This window comes from Salmo salar, chromosome 10 (genome assembly GCF_965601325.2).
Source record: "Salmo salar chromosome 10, fSalSal1, whole genome shotgun sequence".
Taxonomy (NCBI): domain Eukaryota; kingdom Metazoa; phylum Chordata; class Actinopteri; order Salmoniformes; family Salmonidae; genus Salmo; species Salmo salar.
This window is the reverse complement of record NC_138300.1, coordinates 82938654-82949790: the sequence shown is the minus strand read 5'-3', so window position 1 is coordinate 82949790 and position 11137 is coordinate 82938654.

The window sequence follows — 11137 nt, the reverse complement described above, 5'->3', positions numbered from 1 at the left end:
TAGGTTACCAGCCGGTCCTGGCACCATGGCACTGGAGTCAGACCGAGGCTCCTGCAGTGGAGGACTGGGTCCAGCACTCCAAGGAGACCTGGAGAGCCGTCCAGGACTCACTAAAGGAGGCCAGTGCGCGGCAGAAGAGGAGTGCTGACCGCCACCGTAGTGAGGCGCCCGTGTTTGCACCGGGAGACAGGGTCTGGCTCTCGACCCGGAACCTGCCCCTCCGCGTGCCCTGCCGGAAGCTGGGGCCGCAGTGTGTGGGGCCCTTCAAAGTCCTGAGGAGGATAAACGAGGTGTGTTATCGGTTGCAACTCCCTTCCTATTACCGTATTAACCCCTCGTTTCATATGTCTCTCCTCAGGCCGGTGGTAGCTGGTCCCCTTCACGAAGATGAGGTGCCGGAGGTCCCTCCGCCCCCTCTGGACATCGGGGGGACCCCGCCGTACAGCGTACAGGCCATTCTGGACTCGAGACACCGGGCGAGGGGCCTACAGTACCTCGTGGACTGGGAGGGGTACGGCCCGGAGGAGAGGTGCTGGGTGTCGGCGGCGGACGTCCTGGACCCATCTATGTTGAGGGAGTTCCACCACCTCCGTCCGGATTGCCCTGCGCCTCGCCCTCCGGGTCGACCTCGAGGCCGGTGTCGGCGCGCTGCGGGAGCCGCGCGTCAGGAGGGGGGTACTGTCACGATTCCCACCGACGGTGGCGCCCCCTCCTGCTCGGGTGGCGCTCAGCGGTCGTCGTCACCGGCCTATTAGCTGCCACCGATTCCCTTTTGCTTTTCCCTTTTTTTTATTTTGTGACACCTGTGGTCAATTAGCCATTAGAGGGGCTATTTAGTTTAGCTGGCCCGCTCCTGTTCGTGCGGGATTAATGATTGTTTCTTGTCAGACGGCTTATGTTCGTGTCGACGTTGTTTGACGCCGTATGTATTTTCTCCCCTGTGTGTGGGAACATTAGTTTTTTTGTGTGAGTGTATATTAAAAACACCACTACCCTGTGTTCGCTGCTTCCTGCGCCTCATTCCTCCTCCACGATTACCAAGCCGTAACAAGAATGAACATAGCACATCTTCAAGACCAGAAATGTATTAAATAAGTAATTGAAAAAATAAAACCTTTACCATTACAAATGTAGACATAGAGAAGAGAGAATCTGGTTACAAAAAATAAATAACTATTTTAGAAAAATCCCATAAAAAAATATTTCCAAGGAAAATAAGAAAATTAAATGAACTGCATATTTATTCAGACCCTTTGCTATGAGACTTGAAATTTCCATTGATCATCATTGAGCTGTCTCTAAAACTTGATTGGAGTCCACCTGTCTATATAAGGTCCCACAGTTGACAGTGGATGTCAGAGCAAAAACTCAGCCATGAGAATGAAGGAATTGTCCGTAGAGCTCAGAGAAATGATTGTGGCCTCCATCAGTGGCCTCCATCGTTCTTAAATGGAAGAAGTTTGGAACCACCAAGACTCTTCCTAGAGCAAACGGGGGAGAAGGGCCTTGGTCAGGAAGGTGACCAAGAACCCAATGGTCACTCTGACAGAGCTCCAGAGTTCCTCTGTGGAGATGTGAGAACCTTCCAGAAGGATTACCATCTCTGCAGCACTCCACCAATCAGGCCTTTATGGTAGAGTGGCAAGACGGAAGCCACTCCTCAGTAAAAGGCACATGACACCCACTTGGAGTTTGCTAAAAGGCACCTAAAGGACTCTCAAACCATGAGAAACAAGATTCACGTCTGGAGGAAACCAGGCACCGATCAAACATCTCTGGAGAGACCTGAAAATAGCTGTGCAGTTACGCTCCCCATCCAACCTGACAGAGCTTGAGAGGATCTGCAGATGTGCCAAGCTTGTAGTGTCATACCCAAGAGGACTCGAGGCTGTGATCGCTGCCAAAGGTGCTTCAACAAAGTACTGAGTAAAGGGTTTGAATACTTATGTAAATGTGATGTTTCAGTTTTTTATTTGTAATACATTTGCAAACATTTCTAAAAACCTGCTTTTGCTTTGTCATTATGGGGTATTGTGTGTACAGTAGATTGATGAGGAATAAAAACTATTTAATACATTTTAGAGTAAGGCTGTAACTTAACAAAATGTGAAAAAAGTGAAGGGGTCTGAATACTTTCCGAATGCACTGTATCAATCAAACAGGGTTTATTAAAAATAGAAACAAACATATTCAAGAACATGTTTCAGTATAATAACATAACGCAATAAAAACAAGATATAGATATATCAATATTGGGTGTTGATGCCAAAAAGGCTTTGAACCATCTTGAATGGCAATTTTCCAGTCAATACTTTGGAAGCCTTCAACTTTCCAGCTGAAATAATAAATGTAATCCAAATAATATAGAAATATTCTAAAGCAAAAATATACACAAATAGTACATTATCTGATGAAACTGCTTTAGAAAGGGGCACAAGACAGGGATGTCCTCTCACCCTCTCCTGTTTGCACTGGCAATTGAACCGCTTGCAGAAAGAGTATCAGTATTGGTAAACATGAATATAAATAAAGTTATTTGCCGATGATTTCCTGATAAACTGTACCTGACCAACATAGAAAACTCAATGCCCGTGGAAAAAACTTCAATTCTTTAAGTGGAGCACAAAAAATATTAAATACTTAGTTTGCTTAATAAGTGACAACAAACAACAAATATACTGAATAAAGATAACTTTATCCCATTATTCAACAATATGAAAGCAGATATATTTAAATGGCCCAATCTTCCCATAAATCTTACAGGTAGAATAAACCTTTTCGGCATGGCTTCTAAAGTTTTTTAAATTTATTCTCAGTCATACCAATTACTCCACTGAAGACATTATTTAAAAAGCATACTCAGCCATAACATACTTTGTACTGTATAGGCAAATAAAAAATTATAGAATAAAAATGTACATTTTACATCTCCCTAAGTCTGAGGGGGGTTTTAACTTCCCAGACTTTGAATTGTATCAACTCGCCACCCAAGGCTTTTACTTGAGAAATATTGGTAAATGCACTAAACAGAAACAATGGGTAATTGTTTAAGATGCACATGCCCACCCCCAGAATCTTTTCACATGTCTATTGTCAAAGGATAAAGCTAAGAACATTCACAATTGAATAGTTAAGAACACTATAACAATATGGAAGAAAATGAAACAGTTTCTACATTAACCAATATAACAACACTATGGAATAATCCTTGGATACCTTTTCAGAATGCACAGATAAATTGGTCCACATGGAAAACTAAAGGCATAGAAACCGTAAATGGCTTGGTAGTGGGAAATACATTTATTTCCATGACAGAAAAAAAGCAATTTTGGACTGACCAATGTAGATATTTTCATATACATGCAACATGCAAGATTCATATCACAAAATTTTGATTTGAAGTCTTTTGGACATCAGAGCAATCTTGAGGGAATCCTATTTGAGTCAGAAAATTATATTAATATGATAGGTAAGATATACAAAACCTTGCAGGGAGCCTATCCAACTGACAATCTCTTACAGTAGAAAAAATATAAACTATTGGAACAAAGACATAAAAATAACTGATATTGGCACAAGACAAAGGGAATGTTGGAACATAGCTAACAAAATTTCAGTTAACAAAAATGTACTCTTAATCCAGTATAGACTAAGGTATAGAATGTATTATACAAGGGACAAAATTCACAAATTTTACAGCACAACGACAGAGTCATGTCTTAAGTGTAAAACTAACAATGACTCAATAATCCATGCCTTCTGGGAATGCTATAAAGTCCAAAAGTTATGGGCTGTCAGAAGTATTACAATATACATTTATTTTTAATCCGCCTGTCTGCATGTTTCAAGACATGTCATATGAGGGTGCAGTGACATACCGATGCGTTGGACGATTCTCTTCTCGTCAATTATTTTGAAAAAAATATGAAACTTAAAAAAATGTAAATCAACCTTTCCTCCATTGTTAAGACAATGGAAAAATCATATGCATCATTATCTAAATATTGAAAGAGAGTGGGTGACGGAGACAAATAAAATGGTGCAATTTGAGGACATGTGGCGGGAAGTAGTGCAGGCACTGGAGATAGGGGTGAGAACATGTGGGTCTGGGCAGGTGTGATGTTGATGTTTGTGTTTGTCTGTATGTTCTCTTTTGTATGTTTTGTATTGTTTAAAAATAAATACAAATAAAACTTGCAAGAAAAGGAAACCATGATCTGTCTATAGCCTTTTTTCCCCTCACAAATATCTTAATTTGTTTTCCAGAATATGTTACATTTTCATCCCATAACTATTGAAGGTACAGCTAACTATTGAGTATTACAGCTATCTTTAGACAGATAGTGTGTACCCACCACTGAGGTATGTAATTATAACCCACCCAAACTAGGCCTATCTGAAATTTGAGAACAATCAATGATATCACCAGGTAGCCTAATAGTATTGTTCTGGCAAAGATGTGTCCGTAATAGATTGTTAAACTTTATATGGATAATACGAATGTAGGTAGGTTACTGTTTTTGCCAGGCAAAACCGGAGAAAATTAAACCAGCGCTTTCTGGTCACTGGATATGTGCACCTGCGCCAATGCTGATGACTGGTCATTGGTCAACAGTCAAGACACGCAACTTTTTGGTTCTGAAGCATAGATAGACCTAAATGTTTTTAAAATAAGAACTTGGTGCAATGCCGTAGACCTGTGTACGTTACCAGATCGAGTAAGCAAAGCTATACAGTACATATAAAATCCAAATGGTACGCTATATGTAGCCTATTAAAATATCTACCCGCGACCCCCCCAAAACCTTCTCACTGGCTAGCTCATCCAACCTGTGTTGATTGACAGTTTGCTGGTCCAATCAGAGGGCCAAGTGTGTGTTTCACTTGCTAGTCTGTTGCACTTTTCTTTTCAAGAGTGATGCTGGCATGCTGGGGCTACTGTCTATGGTTGCTTGGAGAGTAATCCATGGAGACTCTGTACCACTTTTGTGCATTGTCATTGTTATGCTAACTAGGCCTGCATTATGGCTATGCATGCTACTTTTGTTAGCTTTATATTGTTTGTTTGCTTGCCTTTCTATGAAGCCACTGATAAAGTAGCCTCCTATAGCTTTGGCCTACCATGCCACATGCTATTGCATCCCCTTTCTGCTGCTATATTTATGCATAGCTTTACCCATTTCTATGCTTTTTATGTTTGCATTTTGTCATTGATTATTGCCATTACAGTTTTTCCCAATTGTTTACACACTAACGTTAGAACTTGAAATGCAATCACCGAAACCTGAAACTCATGTACCAAATCCCTAAACCAAGTCTCCAAAATTGCAACCATATTTATGAATCTTCTGCAGAACTGAGAGACGGCCAGGCCATGGTGGAAGACACCGGCTGTTCACACCAGAACAAGAGACCGCTATTGTGAACATGGTGGTGGCAAACAATACCATTAGACTACGAGAAATCCAGAACCACATAATTGCAGACAACACAATATTCAATAACATTCACCGGGTGGGCTTGTCTACATTGGACCCTGTATTACAGCGCAACCGAATCCGGATGAAACAGGTCTGAGCGAATCTCAGATGGGGTTAAAGAACAGCGCTATGAATATGTGCAAGTAAGTACTATACTGTGAATTTGCTATCATATCAGCACTGTATAGACATATTACAGTACTGTAATCCAATGTATTGTGCCTCACCATATTGACTGCTCTAGGTCTATGTCACATATTGTCTTGTCTGTTTCAGAGTCTTGGAGCTGGATGCCGCTGCAATTCAGCATGTTTATATTTACATTGATAAGGCTGGCTTCAACCTAGCCAAAAGAAGGGGATGGGGGCGGAAGATTATTGGCCACCGTGTCATTGTAAATGTCCCTGGACAGCGTGGAGGGAATATCACCATGTGCACAGCTGTTAGCCAGCAAGGCATCCTCCATCACCATGCCAACCTTGGTCCCTACAACACCGCCCTTCTCATCACTTTCCTGGACACACTACATGGCATCCTCATTCCAGCCGAGCAGAGGGGTGGACCAGAGCAGTCCAGGTACGTTGTCATCTGGGACGACATGACTTTCCACCGGGCTGCTCTGGTCCGCAACTGGTTCATCGACAACCCACAATTGATTGTTCTTTACCTCCCACCATATTCCCCATTCCTAAACCCAATTGAATTGTTTTTTTCAGAATGGCGATGGAAGGTGTATGACTGCCATCCCCTCGCACTCATGCATCTTCTCCAGGAAATGGAGGATGCATGTGGTGAAGTTGATGTGGGGGCTTTCAGCGGCTGGATCCGTCATTCCAGAAGATTCTTTCCCCGCTGTTTAGCCAGGGAGAACATCGCTTGTGATGTAGATGAGGTGCTGGGGCCAGACCAAAATAGGAAGCAGGATGAAGCCTAATGTCTTTTTTCATTTTGCATGTGTTTTTGTCTTTGTGTTTAGAGTTTTGAACGTTTGAGCCACTTACATTTTTTATGTTTGTACAGAAAACCCTTTATCTTACTGAATGTTTTTCCTGGTTTTCTCCTGTTGGGTATGGAAAATGTTACATACAAAACACAACTTTACAAAAATACTGCATTTTGGAAATATATGACAATGTTGTTGCTACTTTATTGCATGTGTGTTTATTTATGTATATTTTAGTAGGTATACCTTACTGTAACAATCTTTTACAACCGGCTACAGTGTAACACTGAAAATGCAAAAAGCATAAACCTACTGATGGGATATTCATAGTAGTGTTTTGTGTTGAGCACATCAGTGTGTTGGTTGGTAGACAGATCTATTCATATGACCCGTGTGTCATTTTGATACAAAAAAATCCAGCAAACGTGTGTAAACAACTATGGAAAACTGTAACAGCTGATTAATTATGTATGTTCATTGCTGTTATTGCCCGTTATTATTTGTACCTTTCTATCTCCTTTTAGATGAACTATAGTCCACACAAAGCCAACCAAGTCTCAATTAAAGACAAAAGTCAGGTCAACAACTGTCTCTCATTCCCTGCCCTGTATCATTACCTGAATCTATAAAGACTTAAACTGAACTGCACCTCTGCCTCCGCCTGCTATAGCCAATCGCACGGTAGATGGGCATCACCATAACCCTCATCTAAACCTCAATCAGTTTCAATCTTGTAACTCAATAATATTGTGTGACAGGTTATGAACCAAGCCTGGAAGGTCCTTTGGTTGTGTATAGGCTGTACGTTTATTTCAGTGAGCAACCGTTTTGTGACCATGCTGCCTTTTGACGAAATGTTTGGGGTGTGGTCGATTGTTCTCAATGCTATGTGTTGAGTTTGACCATCATTGACTTTATTCATGTGTGACAATATATAAGATGTACATTATTTGAAGCCACTGCATAAATGTCCTTCTGTTGTCACTTGGTTTGTTTTGTTTGTTAGGAGAGGCTTTGCTGGTTTGAGATCCAGGCAGTTATTGGCAGCGCCCTCCAAGAAGGTGACTGTCTTTAAGTCTTTTAAATAAATTCATTTGTATTTTGTTTCTGTAAATGCAGTGGAAACCATTTCTTTTCCACCATCAGAACAGCATTGTTTGTCACAGATTTGTTCATCTTGTGAACTTGGTCAGCTGAATCTGAGAAAGCACTGTTGTATTTCAGAAAGCTATCAAGTGGAAGTAACAGATCTAAGAAGTAATTGTGATGTACTCTTAATGTGTGTTTATATCTGTCAAACAAGTAAATCTAGTCCTCTAAGCTTTAAACATAGCTTGTTCTTTATATATCTGCCTCTGTACTGTTTCCCTTTAATGGGCCTAGAACCTGTCTAATGTTTAGAATATGCAGTGTTTGGTTTTCGCCAGACATAATGGGACACATCTAGTTAAAAAAGTAGACTCAAGTTTGCCAAAAAGCACCTGGAAGCACCTGGATGATCATCAAGACTCTTGGAAGAATGTTCTATGTACAGATGAGTCAAAAGTATAACTTTTTGGACAACATGGGTCCCATTATGCCTGGCGAAAATCAAACACTGCATTCCACAGTAAGAATCTTATAACAACAGTCAAGCATGGTTATGGTGGTGTGATGGTTTGGGGATGCTTTGCTGCCTCAGGACATGGAAGACTTGCCTTAATAGAAGGAACCATGAATTCTGCTCTGTAATAGATAATTCTACCGGAGAATGTCAGGCCATCCATCTGTTAGCTGAAGCTGGAGCGTAGCTCGGTCATGCACCAAGATGATCCAAAACACACATTCAAGTCTACATGAAAATGTCTAGAAAGCAACAAATCTGAAGTTTTGGAATGGCCTAGTCAAAGTCCAGACCTAATCTCAATTGAGATGTGGCAGGACTTGAAACGAGTAGTTCATGCTTGAAAACCTACAAATGTGGAGTTAAAGCAGTTCTGCATGGAAGAGTGGGCCAAAATTCCTCCACAGTGATGTGAGAGACTGATCAAGCGTTTGGTTGGAGTCATTGCATCTAAAAGTGGCACAGCCAGTTATTCAGTGTAAGGGGGCAAATAATTTTTCACACAGGGGCAGTGGGTGAAATAAATAAGTACGTCACTGTGTTATTTGTTCACTCAGGTTCTCTTTATCTAATATTAGGTTTTGATTGAAGATAGGGCTGTGGTGGTCATGAACTTTTATCAATTGGTGATTGTCAAGCAAATAACTGCCGGTCTCATATAATTAACATAAACACATTTAGCATCTCCTGGCTTCCACGCATAGCCTACAAGCAACTGATGCAGACCTTTATAACATCTACATTTTAAAAAGTCTAAGAAATCCATGTAATATAGCCTATATCATCACAATAAATCATTATTGATTTTAGACAGGTCTAAAGACACGATAGGAAGAAAATGTAGTCTATTTAAGAAGAACAGAATAGCATACTCTGAGTTGTCCTTATGTTAGGCCCTGATCTTGCTATGCCATATGGCTGTGGGCTACACTAGTTCATTTAGCAGACAATATTTGCTTAGAATTCCATGGCATTATTTTATATTATCCCTTCTTCCGGCTGCATGCCAAAGCACCTCTCAATCACATGGCTCTCAGTCACATGATTGGGTCTTTATCACAGGCTACAAGTGAAGACCACCACATCCAGGACGCAACTGCACGTGTCCTTATCCAATTTCGAGGTGCATATTGAAGATATTGGAAGAACTGTCCACATTTACTTTTCATCAGCCAACAAGATGAGTAGGCCTAACAAACAGCAAAAGCACTATATCTACTATCCCACATAGTACAAAAATTTACCTATTCTATTCTGTGCGAGAAATAATATTCTAAACATAGTCTGGGACAGTTGTGGGATGCGATAGACCCCAAATAAATACAACCACTAGTATACATTTTTTAATATTTTTTTAAGCAATGAGCTTAAACAGATGAACGTTTGGCTTAAAATGTTGAGAAAGTATAAGGCTATTTCTTCACATTGTAAGCACAGCAATGTGCACATGGCAGTAGTCTATAAGGTGTGCAACTATGATTTGAAAAAGTCACACAAAAAAAGCATGCCTGTTTGCCTTAAGCTGGGCTTGTTGTGATCCAAACCTTATCAAAACACATAGACCTATGGGTCAGGCTACATGAGGTGTGCAACTACTAAAAGTAGCAAAAAAAGGAATTGTTTCTTGCCTTACGCTGAGCATCATTCGCAAGTGATAATATATCATTATCATGTACCTGTCTCGAAACAGGGGCAGAAAAGAATAATCATACATGTCATCTATGCACTTAAATAGCGAAGGGACGACACTTTTCTGTGGTTAATTTTCATGCCAGCCAGGTATGCTATACTCCTATTTTAAAGAGAAGCAACGTGCTTAATATTAGGAAAGTTGAGAAATAAATATAGTAGGCCTCACCTATAGAAAGCTGATAAGATCCTCCTCTTTTTAATAGAAGCCATCACTGTTTTCTCACGCAATTGCATAGCCTATAGAAATGTTGCACAACATGAGCTCATGGGCTCTCATGAAGTGTTTGATTAGATTTTCGATGACATTTGCATTGATGTCAGAGTTATTAGAGGGACAATACAGTGTGTGGTACAATACAGTACAGTCCAGTCTTTATTGAAAATATGCAAAAGTTGAGAAAATTAAAAAGGAGGCAAATACTTTTTCACAGAAATGTATCACGTAGCACCAGACTGGGTTTCTGCACTCTTTGTTGCTGGAGGGTTCAGACTGTGTAGTTGTGTCTCACTCTTAGGCGGCACAAATACTTCCCAGCAATGAAAATTGCCACTCTACAAAGGACAAGCACTGGAACAATAAGGGTAAAAAGACCGGTTATGACCGATGAGAAATACTTTCTCTCTCATGGCTGAGTAACAATACACCAGCAACAATATACTATAACATTTGCTCAAAACATCCCCAGTATTTCCCCTCCAGTATTTCCTGTTGGCTGGACAGCATACTGCACAATACAGTAGCCTCCATTCCCTGAGTCAGCTACAGGGCTCCCTATAGGCAGCTCTGGTCTGGTCTTGCCTCTCACCTGCCTCTGACTGACACTTATTACTTATTTGTAAACCTCTGATGCACATTTTCAGGTCTGCTGGAGCGTCAACAGCAGCCAAGACAGGACAATACCCATGATCCTCGCTGGCTCCATGGGAGCGTTTCATCTCTCAGTCAGCGTGCTGGTGCCGCCCACACACCAAACCGTTATGCACACATCAAGACGACAGCAACGCCATATGTTCCCATCTTTCCTTTTTTCCATTTGAAAAGGTCCCCTTTCACTTCATCTTCAGGTGCTGTGTGTGTGGCAAAGGGGAAATTATGACAGTTAATCAACATACTGTATATTTCCAAGCATGACTGTTGGGTGCCATCTAAAGCACCTTCCACTGATATGATTGGCAGGGGGCTTTCTGTGCATTCTGTAACAGGGTGCTGAGCTTTACAGAATTTGATTTTTTATTTTATTTAACTTTCTTTAACTAGGCAAGTCAGTTAAGAACAAATTCTAATTTACAATGACGGCCTACCCCAGCCAAACCCGGACGACGCTGGGCCAAACGGGCGGATGTGATACAGCCTGGACAGTAGTAACTCTCCTGGGGAGAGAAGCACTTAACGCCCCTATACTGTTACAGGGCACATGC